Source organism: Portunus trituberculatus, chromosome 41 (genome assembly GCF_017591435.1).
Source record: "Portunus trituberculatus isolate SZX2019 chromosome 41, ASM1759143v1, whole genome shotgun sequence".
NCBI lineage: Eukaryota > Metazoa > Arthropoda > Malacostraca > Decapoda > Portunidae > Portunus > Portunus trituberculatus.
Genome location: NC_059295.1, coordinates 2,492,650 through 2,508,800, shown reverse-complemented (window position 1 = coordinate 2,508,800; position 16,151 = coordinate 2,492,650). Strand labels below are relative to the sequence as shown.

At 40.0% G+C, this 16,151-nt stretch overlaps 1 protein-coding gene across 4 annotated transcripts in view; it reads right to left on the bottom strand.

Moving 5' to 3' along the window:
- The window catches only part of LOC123517177 (centrosomal protein of 89 kDa-like), a 251,432-nt gene that overhangs the window by 179,415 nt on the left and 55,866 nt on the right, over positions 1 to 16,151 (bottom strand). The gene's annotated exons all lie outside the window — the stretch shown is intronic.

The window sequence follows — 16,151 nt, the reverse complement described above, 5'->3', positions numbered from 1 at the left end:
TTGGAGAGACTACAAAAAATGGCTACAAGAATGGTTCCAGAATTTAAAGGGATGACATATGAGGAGAGACTAAAAGCTATAGATCTACCTGGAACAGAGAAGAGAGAAAGGGGATCTGATACAAGTTTATAAATTGATGGAGTTTATAAATGGAATGGATCAAGTGGATAATGAGAAACTAATCCTGATAGAAGAATATGACACTAGAAGCACAAGATCGCATAGTAAGAAACTGAGGAAGGGAAGATGTCTGAAAGATGTTAAAAAATATAGTCTCCCGCAAAGATGTGTTGAGATTGGAACAGTTTGGATGTGCATAGTTTTGAAGAAAAATTGGATAAGTGTAGATATGGAGACTCAAGCATAAAGCCCAGGCCCTGTAAAACTACAACTAGGTAAATACACACACACACACACACACACACACATAGTGTAGTGTATTCGTTAGCACGCTCGACTCACAATCGAGAGGGCCGGGTTCAAGTCCTGGGAAGCGGCGAGGCAAATGGGCAAGCCTCTTAATGTGTACCCCCTGTTCACCTAGCAGTAAATAGGTATGGGATGTAACTCGAGGAGTTGCGGCCTTGCTTTCCTGGTGTGTGTTGTGTTTGATGTGGTCTCGGTCCTACCTGAAGATCGGCCTATGAACTCTGAGCTCGCTCCGCAATGGGGAAGATTGGCTGGGTGACCAGCAGGCAACCAAGGTGAATTACACACACACACACACACACACACACACACACACACACAGGTATGGACAGTCTCTCTATTACCCTGTGGTTTTTCAAATTTGGATTCCTTAGTAAAGACCTCCTGAAATTTACTATTTAACAGTTCTGCCATACTTTTTGGGTCTTCCACCATCCCATTCTTTCCTTTTAACGTTTCTATTGTTTCTTTTTGCCTTATTTTTCCATTTATGAATCTGTAGAACAATTTCGGTTGTTCCTTACATTTTTCAACAATATCTTTTTCATAGTTCCTTTCTTCTTCCTTTCTCACCTTAACATATTCATTTCTTGCTGTTTTGAAGTTTTCCTTATTTTCTGGATTTCTGTTTCTCCTCCACCTTTTCCATGCTCCATCTCTTTTCTCCTTTGCCTTACCACACCTTGCATTAAACCAATCTTTCTTTCCTTGTTCTTTAGGTCTATATTTCGGGACATATTCCCCGACTCCTGTTTTGTATATTTCCCAAAATAATTTATACTTCTCTTGCACCGTCTCTGAGTTTTCCATCTCCTCCCAGTTTACGTTTCTAAAATAGCTCTTGAGGTTCTCAATATCAGCCTTTCTGTAATTTAATCGGTCTCCTTTGTATGATTTGTCTCTATCTTCCTTTCCCTCTTTTATATCCATTTCTAATATTACATGGTCACTCTTTCCCAATGGGCGTGAGTGTGTTTACCTATTTTTTTACCTATTTGTGTATTACAGGGCCCGAGCTAAGCTCTCTGTGTCCTGTCTCCTTGTCCACTACTGTCATATCTCTCTTTCATCTGATTGACACAAACCACATCAATGACATCACTGCTCAGTTTATTCCACTTATCAATACTACGATGTGAGAAACTGTATTTTCTCACGTCATTTAGACAGATGTCTTTTATTAATTTTTTTCCATGTCCCCGGAGATGATTACTTGTAGTCACCTTTATCAACTCTCTGTCCAATATGTCAATCTTGTTCACCAGTTTATACATAGTTATCATGTCTCCTCTTGTTCTTCTCTCTTCTAATGTGGTCAACCCCAGTTTCCTCAGTCTTTCCTCATAGTCTAACTCCCAGAGTCCTGGTACCATCTTTGTTGCCAGCGTCACTACCCTTTCCACCTTCTTCACATTTTTCTTCATATGCGGTAACCAGACACAAGCTGCATATTCTAACTGGGGTCTTATTAAGGTACATAATATCTTCTTCATCATTCCTTCATCTAGGTAGTGGAATGCAAGGCCAATATTTTGAAGCATGTTATATGTTTTCAAAAATATCTTGTTAATGTGTTTCTCCGGTGACAAAGTGTTTTGCACGGTTACTCCTAAGTCTTTCTCCTCATTGGTCTCTTTAATTTTCTCATCACCCAGCCTGTAATCCCTGTTTGGTCTGTATCCACTTCTTCCCATTTTCATAACATGGCTCTTGTTTATATCAAATTTCATCTGCCACTCTTTATTCCACTCATATATTTTATCAAGATCTTCCTGTAACTTGTTACAATCTTCCACATTCTTTACTCTCCTCATAATTTTAGTATTGTCCACAAACATGTTCATGTAACTGTCAATTCCTACTGGCATATCATTAACATAAATAAAAAATATGATGGGACCAAGCACTGACGCTGGTTACCTTCTTCCACTCGGACTTCCTTCCTCTCACCACTGTTCTCATTTCTCTTCCCACTAAGTAATTTTCCATCCATTTTGCTAGTTTATCATTTACTCCTCCAATCTTCTTTAGTTTCCACATCAGTATATTGTGTGGTACTTTATCAAAGGCTTTTCTCAAGTCCAGGTAGATAGCATCCACCCACCCTCTCTATGTTGTAGTATGTCAGTCACTCTTGAATAAAAACATAATAAATTGGATACATACGATCTTCCTTTTCTGAAACCAAACTGTCTTTCACTCAGAATGTTTTCACTTTCTAGATACTCACTCCACTTAGCTTTAATTACTTCTTCACATACCTTGCACAATATACTAGTCAACGATACTGGTCTATAATTTAGCGGTTCCATTCTACTACCATTCTTATATATAGGCACAATGTCAGCTCTTTTCCACTCTTTCGGGACTATTCCTGTTCGTATGGAGGTTTCCACAATATCAAATACGGGTTCAACAATTGATCCTTACATTCTTTTAGCAACCTCCCAGATATGCCATCAGGCCCCATTGATTTATTAATATCCAAATTGCTTATAATTTTCCTTACATCTTCCTTAGTAACCATGATGTCCTGCATTTGCTTTATTTCCGTAGGCCTTTCTCCATAAAATGCTCCTCCTTTGTAAACACTTTGCAAAAGTTGTCGTTCAAAATTTCAGCTATATCTCTAGCATCCTCATATACTTCTTCCCATTTTTACCTTTTCTATTGCCTCCCTTATATTTAGTTTTCCATTTATGAATTTGTAAAACATTTTGGGTCACTATCACAGTTTTCCACCACCCTCTGTTCATATTCCTTTTGTGCTGTTCTCCTTACTTTAACACATCTATTACTTGCTGTTTTGTAAACTTCTCTTGATAATACATCACTGTTTTCTTAAGTTTCTTCCATGCCTTTTCTTTGTTCTTTTTGCTTCTTCACAATTTCTATTAAACCACTGTTTATTATTTAAAGTCCTCTTTCTATGATATGGCACAAACTTTTTCACAGCAGAGTTATATAAATCCATAAATTTATCGTATTTCAAATACATATCCCTTTCCTGGTATAACACAGACCAGTCAATTTCATTAAAGAACTCCCTTATATGGTTATAATTTGCCCTAATATAATCTAATTTTTCCTCCCTGCGTTCCACAATCTTATTCGTGCTTAATTCCGTATTCAGCTCAAAGCTTATGACATCATGATCACTTTTCCCCAAGGGACATTCATGTTCAATTTCCTCTTTTAGAGAGATGCCCCTGGTAAATACCAAATCCAACCTTGCTGCAACATCTTGTCCCCTGCACCTTGTTGGTGATCTCACCCACTGTGCCATCAAGTTATTTGTTGCTACCTTTAACAATTCCTCTGCCCACTCACCACCGTTCACCACTTCATAGTCCTCCCACACTATTTCTTTACAATTAAAGTCCCCGACTATCATCACTCAATCCTTTCTGATGAGTTCTTGCTTCATTCTGTCTAGAGTATTTTTCATCACCATTTGATACTGTTCATATTCCCAAGCACTGGTTCTCGGTGGTATGTATACTGTAATAATAATAATGTCCCTCTTACCATCTGTTATAAGCATACTTATCACTTCCTTATTTCTCTTACTATAGTTCACCTCCTTCACTATCAGATCTTCCTTAGTAAGGACCATTATACCACCACCTCCTTTATTTTTTCTATCATTTCTCCATACTTTGTAGTGTTTTACAACAAACCAATCTAGCCTTATTTCGGGCCTTAGCTTTGTTTCCACCACACACATTATGTCCAGTTCATTATTTCTTAGGTAATCCATTCATTCTAGCCTCTTAGACAGAAATCCATCTATATTCATGTAAGTCACTTGTATTCCATTCCTAGTCTCTTTTTTCCATGTAATGTCTATTCCGTCTGTTTTATCCACCACTTCTTTAGCCTCCCATTTCTCATCCTCCAAAAAAACTTGGTCTTTTCCTCCTCTGTTCTTTCATCATTCCTCTCTCTCACTTCAGTTACAAGCTCTTTCACTTTCAATCATTCATCCTGTGACATATTTCTTATGTAAATTGTTTTGGTTTCCTCAGAGTCCTTAAGTTTCCAAGCCCTCCTCAGCAAGGCCTTAGCTGCCACCTGAGACTTTAATTTCAATTTCAATGGTCTATTCTTGCCTTCCTCAAAAGCTCCTAATCTCACACTTTCTTCTACCTCAGCATATAGGTCCTCATCCTCTACTGAGATCTTATTCAGTAAAGACTTAATCCTGTCATTTTCCTTATCCCTTCTATCCTGCCAGTTCCTGTTAGTTTCCTCCCTCAATCCTGTTATGATCATGCATTTTTTCTTTTCAGCAATATCTCTCACCACATACTCATTTTCCTTTAGTGCCTTTACCATTTCACTCTGCATAATCACTTTATTTTCCTCTTCCTGCTTTTTCACTATCTCCCTAAAGGATCTTTGTACCTCCTGATGTTCATGGTTTACTTCTTTCATCCTGGCATCAATTAGGTTAAGGCATTCCTCCTTCCTCAAGTCCTCTTCGGATATTTTCTTCTCCATTTCTAGGAGTTTAGCCTTCTTCTCTTCACATTGTTTCCTTAGTTGTTAGTTTTCTTTCTCCATTTCTACTTTTTCCCTCAATAGCTCTTTGTTCTCTATCATTAACAAATAGATCTCTTTTTTGAAGGAATTGTTCTTCGCTATGACTCTATCCAGTTTTTCTTCTATGGATAAAATGTTTAGGAACTTACTTTCTAATGCCTGAATTCTTGCATCCATATCTAATTTCTCCAGTCCTCTTGGAGTAGTCACGAACCCTTCAAAGTCCCGGGCTTGTCTAGGCGTAGACGCCATGATTGTTATCGTCAGCTGTTTACGGCCAAAACAATCACCGCCCACACTCTCCACTCAGGGACCACTCTCCATATCCCGTTTGAAAATGGCCCACTTTCTACACTATGCGACAGTAGGACATTAATAGGACATTAACACAGAGATACCCAGGCCCTGTAACACCAAAGGTAGTTTCTCCTCTTCTCGTCCACAGCCGGAGACGAGCCGTCCTCTCTCGGCGACGGTGTGTGTATTTACCTAGTTGTATTTACCTAGTTGTAGTTTTACAGGGCCTGGGCTTTATGCTCGTGTGGCCCCGTCTCCATATCTACACTTATCCAATCTTACTTTAAAAGTGTGCACACTCGTTGCAGACACTACTTCTTCATCTAAACTGTTCCACGTCTCAATACATCTCTGCGGAAAACTATATTTTTAATATCTCTCAGACATCTTCCTTTCTCAGCTTTTTACTATGCAATCTTGTGCTTCGGATGTCATATTCTTCTCTCAAGATCAGTTTCTCATTATCCACTTGGTCCATTCCGTTGATCAATTTATAGAATTGTATCAGGTCTCCTCTCTCCCTTCTTTGTTCCAAGGTTGGTAGATCCATAGCCTTTAGTCTCTCCTCATATGTCATCCCTTCAAGTTCTGGGACCATTCTTGTAGCCATTTTTTGTAGCCTCTCCAATTTTCTTGTGTGTTTCTTTTTATGAGGGGTCCACACTACTCCTGCATATTCCAATCTAGGTCTTATTATAGTATTTATCAATTTCTTCATCATTTCTTTGTCCATGTAGTGAAATGCTACTCCAATATTCCTCAGCAAATTATATGTTTCTCTAAAAATTCTATCAATATGGCTTACTGGTTGATTGTTTTCTTCCATCGTCACTCCTAAGTCCTTTTCCTTTTTGACTTTTCCAGTTCTACACCATCTCCCATCTTATAGATTCCCATAGGTCGTCTTTCACTCTTTCCCATTTCCATGACATGGCTTTTGTTCACATTGAATTCCATTTCCCACTTCTTACTCCATTCCCAGATCTTATTTAGGTCTTCTTGCAGTGTGTGTGTGTATTCACCTAGTTGTAATTTTACGTCAGCCGTCATCTCCGCTGACATGGGGCGCTCACATGAGATATGCGGAAGCCCAACCAAACACCAGTTGCGCACACTTGACCACACCGGACGGACGTGCTGTGGACCCGCTGGTCCATTTGGTGCTTTTTCTTTCAGCAAGCCACGTTACTTGTTACGCAGGTACAGTGCCTACTATCCGTTACCTGTTTAAGGGCGGTTAGTGCCTTACAAGATGGCTTTTTGTTGGCGGGGGGGCTATTTACAAGCTTACGGCTTTGTTTTGATCTCCCTTTGACAACCAAGGTTGTGTGATGGAGTCTCCCGGCTCCAGTGATGATGGGGCTGGTGCCCCTGTTGGACCCTCCCTGGCCAATTGGGCATCCAGTGCCCATGATTTGGACCACAGTGGCAGGGGCAGTGACTCTTCCAGAAGTCGTCATGCTGGGGATCGGGCGAGGAAGCGCCAGTCACGTTCGGTTCACGGTTCCGACGACTTTGCCTCTGCCACCTGCCACCCGCTCCAACTCTACCTTCAGCTCCCCCATTCGGGTAGTGGAATGCTGTTTTAGACGCCCTGGCTGAGATGAGGTCTGAAATTGACCGTCTCAAGAGGGACCGTGGGAGCCTTCCCCCGGTTTCACCTAATCCTGTGAAAGGGGGGGCCTCCTCCACTGCCCGCACCACCAGGATTAATGAGGGTGCTGGGCCTTCTCATGGGCAGGCTTGCTCGCCATCCCCTCCTTCCTTCTCGGGTTTCCCTGCAGCCAGCAGTGATGATGATTCCGTTGGTGAGCCCTTCTTCAGGGCGTTCAAGTATTTGGGCCGATGGACGTGTTTTCGACCGAAGTGAACGGTAATGTGGCTGAGATGATAAATTTTGTTTGATAAGGGCATTCGAGAGGATGACTATAAAGCCTTATGTGAGGATGACTGTATTTTGAGACCTGCTAACTGCCCTGCCCTCTCTGCAGTGGACTGCAACCCTCAAGTGTTGGAGGCACTGAGGCTGGAGCCCAGGAGAGTGGATTTTCGGCTGAGGGAGGTAAACAAGGACATTTTGAGGGCTGCTTCTATAATTACCAAATCTTTAGTAAAATTAAACAAAGTGGCCCGTGATGAGCAGCATCATGTGGTGGCGCAGGAAACAAACCTGATAAATGGTGCACTGGCCTTGTTAGGTCATGCCAATGTTAGGAACAACCTCAATAGGAGGTTTGTGATGAAGTGTAAATTGAATCACAAGTTTTCTCACCTCTGCACAGAGAAAGTTCCCATGTCCAGATTTTTGTTTGGTGGTGATATCTCCAAAAGTGTTAAACAGATTGAAGAATCGGCAAAGTTACGGTCCACCATCACAGCCAAGAGGCAGGTTTTCCCGTGGCATCTTCCTGGCAGAACTAGAGGTTTCTCATCTAGGTTCCAGCCCTACGGGTTTAAGAGGTCGGCCTTCAAGTCTGGTCAGAGATCGTCCCAGGCTCCACGCTACCCAGACCCAGCCAGGGGCAGGGCTACTCAAGCCCGGCACTGAATCAGGCAAGTGACTGTTTTGTGGGTGGTAGACTTCACCACTTTGTCCATGAATGGAAGAAAATTACTTCTGATCCTTGTATATTAGATTTTGTTCAACACTGCCATTTGGATATTAATGTGGATAATGTCAAACACTTATTTTTTCAGAAGGTTGAATATAGGTGTAATTCTTTAGAACAGGATGTTATCTCTACTGAAATTAAAAAATTACTTCTTCTTAAGGTAATTTGTCACTGAGTGGCAATATGGACAAATTATTTCTCCTATTTTTCTAAGGAAGAAAAAGAATGGTGGATATAGGATAGTTTTGAATTTAGAGAAACTTAATTTACACATTCCATATATCCACTTTAAAATGGAGGATTTTGAACTTGCGATCAAGCTCATTCATGCAGGTGACTTCTTGGCATCAGTGGATTTAAAACATGCCTATTACTCAGTCAAGATAGCGGAGGAAGAGCAAAGATTTTTCTGTTTCACATGGCATTGTTACCAATTCAATTGTTTGCCTAATGGGGTGTCACCAAGCCCTAGAATTTTCACAAAACTTATGAAGCCAGTTTTTTCACATTTGAGGAACAAAGGTTATACTATCACCATTTACATAGATGATTCACTTATCTGCAACAGCTCACAAGCAGGTTGCCTCACTTGTGTGCAGGACACTGTTTCCCTTTTCAGGAGACTGGGTTTTTGTATCAATGAGGAAAAGTCCATTCTTACTCCTACTAAGTCTATAAAATACTTAGGCAACATTATCAACACTGACACTGAAAATTTCTTTCTCGGAAAGAAGAGTTTCTAAAATTCGTCTTGCTTGTGAGGATCTTATGCACAAGTCGGTTGCCCAGATTAGACAGGTTGCACGGGTGATAGGTATTTTGGTCGCTGCCACCTCTGCGGTCGTTCTGGGAAAACTGCATTATAGAGTTTTTGAAAGGGCCAAGATTCATGCTTTACATCACTCTCATGAGAATTTTGATGCTATGATGCCTATTTCTGAGGAGATGAAACAAGAATTAATTTGGTGGTGCAAAAATGCAGCAGTACAGGATAGGGTTATTTTCAGGCCGGCTGCAGAACTTGAATTGTTCACAGATGCTTACAATATTGGTTGGGGTAGCAGCCTTAACCAGGTTTCTACAGGTGATAGTTGGTCTTTGGAGGAAACTTCATTACACATCAATGCTCTTGAACTTAAAGCAATTTTATTTACTCTGCAGGCATTTCGGCAGGAAGTTAAGGGAAAACATATAAAATTTTTTGTGACAATTCTACAGCTGTTACTTATGTGAATGAAATGGGAGGTACCAAATCTCTGCCCTGCAATGATCTTTCTATACTCATTTGGGACTGGTGTGTTGATAATGAAGTATGGATCACATGTTCACACATCCCGGAGAAAGCTAACTATGAGGCAGATGAGGCTTCTCGCACTTTCAATTCTTGTACAGTGGAAATTGGATGTCAATGTTTTTAGTTCTCTCTGTTCCACTTTTGGTACCCCCTCTATTGACCTGTTTGCATCTAGGCTTAACAAACAGATACCTATTTTTTGCTCATGGAAACCTGACCCTGAGGCAACGTATTTTGATGCTTTCTCTCTTAACTGGACAAATTTTACTTTTCCTTATCTTTTTCCTCCCTTTTCCTTGATCTCTAGGTGTTTGCAGAAGATGGGGGCAGAGCAGGTCAAGGGGTAGATAGTGGTCCCACTCTGGAGATCACAGCCTTGGATGGGCAGGCTGCTCCATATGCTGATAGATCACCCCAGACTGCTCAGGAAATCAAAGAACATTTTGATGCATCCCTGCTCAGCAGAAACACACCCTATCTTGACACACACACTCGGTTGATGGCATGCCTTCTTTCCGGGACTCCCTCAGAGTGCGAGGTATACAGAAGGAAGGTGCGGACATCATCATGGTGTCTTGGAAGCCAGGTACAGGAAAACAGTACCAGTCACATCTCAAGCGATGGGCAAGCTTTTGTGGTAGAGGGGACATCAATCCCTTTAATCCAAATGTGAATGACATCATAAACTTTTTAACGGTGTCTTTCAACAGGGGTGTAGGTTATAGCTCCATTAACACCTCGAGGGGTGCCCTTTCCGCCTTGGGTATTATGGTAGATGGTGTATCTGATTTCTGAAAGGTGTTTTAACCTGCGACCCCTTAAACCACGGTACACTAAGACGTGGGATGTCCAGCCTGTTGTAAATTTTTTGAGATCCTTATACCCACTGAACACACTTAGTTTAAAAGAAATTACGCTTAAACTGGTTATGCTGATTGCACTCACGCAGGCTGCACGCATCCAAACGTTGCACTTACTCATGCTTCCAGGCATCAACATTGAAGACTGTTCCATTACAATTCCGTTAGGGGACAACATTAAACAATGTAGGCCAAATTTTAACACTCAGTTTGTCACCTTTGTTGCTTTTGACAAGGATGCAAGACTTTGTGTTTGTAAGACTCTGAGAGAGTACATTACCAGGACTATTAATCTTAGATGTTTTCCAAATGCAGAAAATAGACTTCTCATTAGTTCTGTCAAACCTTATAAATCTGTGTCTAAAGATACCATTTCCAGATGGGTTAAGACTGTTCTTCATTTGGCTGGGATTGATACTAATGTGTTTACTGCAGGAAGTGTCAGATCGGCAGCGGCTTCAAAGGCCAAGGCTCTAGCTGTCCCCATCGGTACTATCATGGCGAAAGCAGGATGGTCTCGGGAATCAACCTTTGCTAGATTTTATGACAAGGGTATTGTAGGCATTTCCGATCCTTTTCAGGATGCAGTTTTGCATGTAGATTAATAAGATTGGTTATGGTTAAAGTTTTGGGTTTTCAAATTTTCAAATTTGTTAGTTATCAAATGAATTTCTATTATTGGTGAGTTTGGGTAGATAAAGATACCGCTAAAGAGGATATTACACGCAATTCTACCAATGAATTCTTTTATGTTTGAACTCTTTGAGTCATCATGTGTATATTCTTCGTTTTCCATTTGGTTAAATGAAATTGTAGTGTTGTTCTTTTGTTTTGGATAGATGACTATGCTGTACTTATGCCGGGTTCATTTTGGGGTTATGGCTGTAAAATTTACCCATCTCAAATGTTCTGTGGCCTTCACAATTATTAAATTTGCTATCAAGTTCCTTAAATGGCACTCCTTATTTTCCATTTTTGGCATCATAGTTTGCGATTTACTACGAAACCCACATGGCTTTAAAACCTCATGTGAGCCCCATGTCAGCAGAGGCACGGCTAACGTAAAATTTAAAAGTATCGAGACTTACCATCTCAGTTGAAGCATGTTTGTAATTTTACGAAGGTCGTCTCTGCTGACAGGGGAGCGTTCACATGCCCTCCTCTCCCCGCCCTAGTTTTCAAGGGATTTATGTTCTGGGGATTTATGCCATAATTTCTTCACTCAATTTTATTTTTCATGTGGTGTCAGGGCCTGTCAGCAGTATCATACTCGTGTGGCCAGGGCCTGGGTATCATACTCTCCATATCTACACACATCCAACTTTCCTTTAAAACTATGCACACTCCTCGCTGACACCACCTCCTCACTCAAACTATTCCACACCTCCACACATCTTTGTGGGAAACTATATTTCTTCACATCCTTCAAGCATATTCCTTGGCTATCTTTTTACTATGCGATCTCGTAGTTCTATTTAAATTTTCCTCTCTCAACATCATTTGCTCATTATCCACTTCATCCAAACCGTTCAACAGTTTATAAACCTGTATTAAATCTCCTCTTTCTCTTCTTTGTTCCAAGGTAAGCAAATTCATTTCTTTTAATCTCTCCTCATAGGTCATTTCTGCCAATTCCGGAACCATTTTGTTGCCATTCTCTGCAATCTCTCCAACTTCCTTATATGCTTCTTTTTATAAGGGGACCAAACCACCCCAGCATATTCCAATCTTGGTCTAATTACCGTACTAATTAATTTCTTCATCATATCTTTATCCATATAATGAAAGGCTAATCCAATATTTCTAATCAAATTATATGTTTCTCCAAACATCTTGTCAATATGAGCCTCAAACTGCCCATGGTCTTGTATTATCACTCCCAAATCCTTTTCCTTTTCCACCTTTTTCAACACTACTCCTTCACCCATCTTATATGACCCTCTTGGCCGTCTTCCACTCTTCCCCATCTCCATTACATGACTTTTGCTCAGATTAAATTCCATCTCCCACCTCTTGCTCCACTCCCAAATCCTATCCAGATCTGCCTGTAAAATTTCACAATCTTCTTCACTCTTCACACACCTACACAACTTTGCATCATCCGCAAACAAATTAATATAACTGTTTACTCCTCTGGCATATCATTAATATAGACAAGGAAAAGTATTGGTGCCAGCACTGAACCTTGTGGGACTCCACTCTCCACCACCAACCAGTCCGACTTTGCATCCCTTATTACCGTTCTCATCTCCCTCCATCTCAAGTAGTTTTCCATCCACTTTAACACTTTTCCTTCAGTCCTCCATAAATCTCTAATTTCCATAGCAGTCTTATGTGAGGTACCTTGTCAAAAGCTTTTTTTAAATCCAAATATACACAGTCCATCCATCCCTCTCTCTCTTGTATTTTGTCAACCACTCTCGAATAAAAGCTCAGTAGATTTGTTACACATGACCTCCCTTTCCTAAAGCCAAATTGATGATCCGATAATAACTTATGATCTTCCAGGAACCGTATCCAATATTTCTTTATCATCCTCTCACAAATTTTACCGACCACACTTGTTAAAGACACAGGTCTATAGTTAAGAGGCTCTTCATTACTGCCTCCCTTGTAAATGGGCACCACTTCAGCTCTTTTCCACTCTACTGGTACTTCCCTGGTTTCTAATGAGCACCTTATAATATCATATAATGGATCTATCAATTCTTCTCTACATTCCTTCAATAATTTGCCTGAAACTTCATCTGGTCCCATCGCTTTATCATCTTTAAGTTCCTCTAACATTTTATATAACTCCTTTTTAGGTATCTTAATGTCATCCATGTGCACATTTCCTTCTACATTCTGAGGCTTTACAAACATTGTTTCTTTAGTAAATACTTGTTGAAACCTATTATTTAGCAATTCCGCGATATTCTTAGGGTCATCTACTATCCCTTGCTCTCCTTTTAATCTTTCAATGGACTCTCTCTTTTAAGTTTACCATTTATGAACCTGTAAAACAATTTTGGATGTTCCTTACTCTTGTCTACAATATCTTTTCAAATTTTCTTTCTTCCTCCTCCTTACCCTCACATACTCATTTCTTGCCACTCTATAATTCTCCTTATTTAGTATATTCCTGCTCTTTTCCATCTTTTCCAAGCCACATCTCTCTTTTCTTTAGCCTTAACACAAGTTGCATTAAACCAATCCTTTCTTCCTTCCTCTCTCGGTTTATACTTTGGTACAAATTTCATAACTCCTTCTTTATAATATTTCATAAAAATCTCATATTTTTTTGCACTTCTCTGATTTGTAACATCTCCTCCCAATCTAATGTTCTGAAATAATTTTTCAAATTTTCTGTGTCCATCTTTCTATAATTCAATCTACCACTCCTGTATGTCTCATCTCTCCTTCGCTGTGTTATTGCCATCTGCATTTCCATAACCACATGATCACTCTTCCCAATGGACATTTATATTGTATATCCCACATAGGTACACTTCTCGTGTTAACACCAAATCCAGTCTAGCCGGTTCATCATCTCCTCTATATCTAGTATTTTCTTTCACCCTCTGTTCCATCATATTTTCCATCATTAGATTAAGAATCTCTCTCCCATGCTTCCTCTCCAACACCACTTACTAGATTTTCCCAATCCACTTCTTTACAATTAAAATCTCCTACTAGTATCACCTTTCTTTTTCCAGTTAATACACTTTCCAAACTCTGTAAAGTATCCTTGATCATATTGTCGTATTCCTTAATGTCCAAGAATTTGTTTTAGGAGGTACATAGGTCACCATGATTATTAATTCTTTTCCATCACTTTTTAACCTTATGCTTATCACTTCTGCGTTGTTCTTCCCATACCAAACCTTATCCACATTTATCTCCTTCTTCGTCATAATCATAACTCCTCCTCCACCTTTACCCTCTCTATCCTTTCTCCATATATTATATTTATTATCCAAATTTACCTTTGTTTTTCATGTAATTTTGTCTCAGTCAAACACACTATATCAGGCTTCTCCACCATCATATAGTCTTGCAATTCCAATCTACTTGACAGTATCCCATCTATATTAGTATACATTACGGTCCACCCACTGCTCCCTCTAGGGTTCCTCCGCATTCCTTCTTTCCACATACCATTTTCTGACTCTCTCTCCTATAACTCTCCAAAAAACTTTTCTTTTCCTCTTCAGACCGCTCATCATTTTTCCTTCTTGCCTCTTCCAACAATTCCTTATATCTTCTCCTCTCTTCCTCATTTCTATTTTTTCTTACATACACCTCTTTACAACCTTCTACCTCTCTTAATTTTGATGTTCTATATAAAATGTCCTCCACAGATTGTTGTGACTTCAATACTACTTTAATCGGTCTCCTTACTCCCTCCTTATACGGACCCAGTCTATGGATCTCTTCCACTTCTTCTTGTAGGTCTTTCTTTTCATCATCATTTAGATTTTTGAACAGATCTCTTACCGTTTTAATTCTTCTTTAATTCTCTTAGGCTTATATGTTATATTTTGTTCTTTCATCCCAAATATTAACACACTCTTCTTCTTTTCTGCTATTTCTCTTATCAATGTTTCCTTATTCTTCATAACATTAACCAGTTCCTTAGACCTTTCTTTTTTGTCTTCATTCAACTGATCTTTAATTATTTCTTGTAATCCAACCATCTCAGCTTCCCTCGACTCAGTCCATTGTGTTTTCTTCAGTTCCCACTCCCTTTTAAACCTTTCACTTTGCTCACTGATCATTTCCTTAAAGTCATCTTTCTCCTTTACAACTTTCTCCATTTTCTCCTCCAACCGTCTCTTGTATTTTTCAACCTCCACTCTCAAGTGTGCATTCTCATCCACCAATCGTTTTTCATTTTCCTCCAGTCTCTTAACTCTTTCCTTCAAAGCCTTGCAGAATTCTCTATCCTGCTCCTCCTCACTCCTCTGAACTTTTAATTCCTTCACCAACTCCTCAAATTTCTTCTCTAGCATAACCAATCTTCCTTGCATTGTTGCTCCTGTTGAAGATGGACTCATATTTTGTATGGCCACTTTTGGTTTTGCTCCCTGGGCCTCATCGGCATATTTTGAATTTGGTAACTTATTTCTTACAGGTCTATCCATTTCATTTCATTCTTCCTGGGAGCGTGTGGGTGTGTGGTGGTGTGCACTGGCCAGGCCTGGTAGCTTTGTGTGTGTGTGTGTGTGTGTGTGTGTGTGTGTGTGTGTGTGTGTGTGTGTGTACATGGGTCAGTATAGCCCTCTGCCACAACTGTTGTCACCACCACCACCGCCAGAAGACTAGACTACTGCAGTGTCAGAAGCCAGAAGGTTGTACATAGGCTAATCAGTAGTCTAAAATGGACCGTTTATCCCTGTGGCAGTGTGTGTGTGTATTTACCTATTTGTATTTACCTATTTGTGTATTACAGGGCCCAAGCTAAGCTCTCTGTGTCCTGTCTCCTTGTCCATTCCTGTCATATCTCTCTTTCATCTGATTGACACACACCGTGTCAACGACATCACTGCTCAGTTTATTCCACTTATCAATGCTACGATGCAGGAAACTGTATTTTCTCTGGTCATTTAGACAGATGTCTTTTATTAGCTTTTTTCCATGTCCTCGACGATGATTACTTGTGGTCACCTTTATCAACTATCTGTCCAGTATGTCAATCTTGTTCACCAATTTATACATAGTTATCATGTCTCCTCTTGTTCTTCTCTCTTCTAATGTGGTCAGCCCCAGCTTCCTCAGTCTTTCCTCATAGTCTAACTCCCTGAGTCCTGGTACCATCCTTGTTGCCAGCCTCTGTACCCTTTCTACCTTCTTCACATTTTTCTTCATATGCGGTGACCAGACACAAGCTGCATATTCTAACTGGGGTCTTATTAAGGTACATAATATCTTCTTCATCATTCCTTCATCTAGGTAGTGGAACACAAGGCCAATATTTTGAAGCATGTTATATGTTTTCCAAAAAATCTTGTTAATGTGTTTCTCCGGTGACAAAGTGTTTTGCACGGTTACTCCTAAGTCTTTCTCCTCATTGGTCTCTTTAATTTTCTCATCATCCCAGTTTGGTCTGTATCTACTTCTTCCCATTTTCAT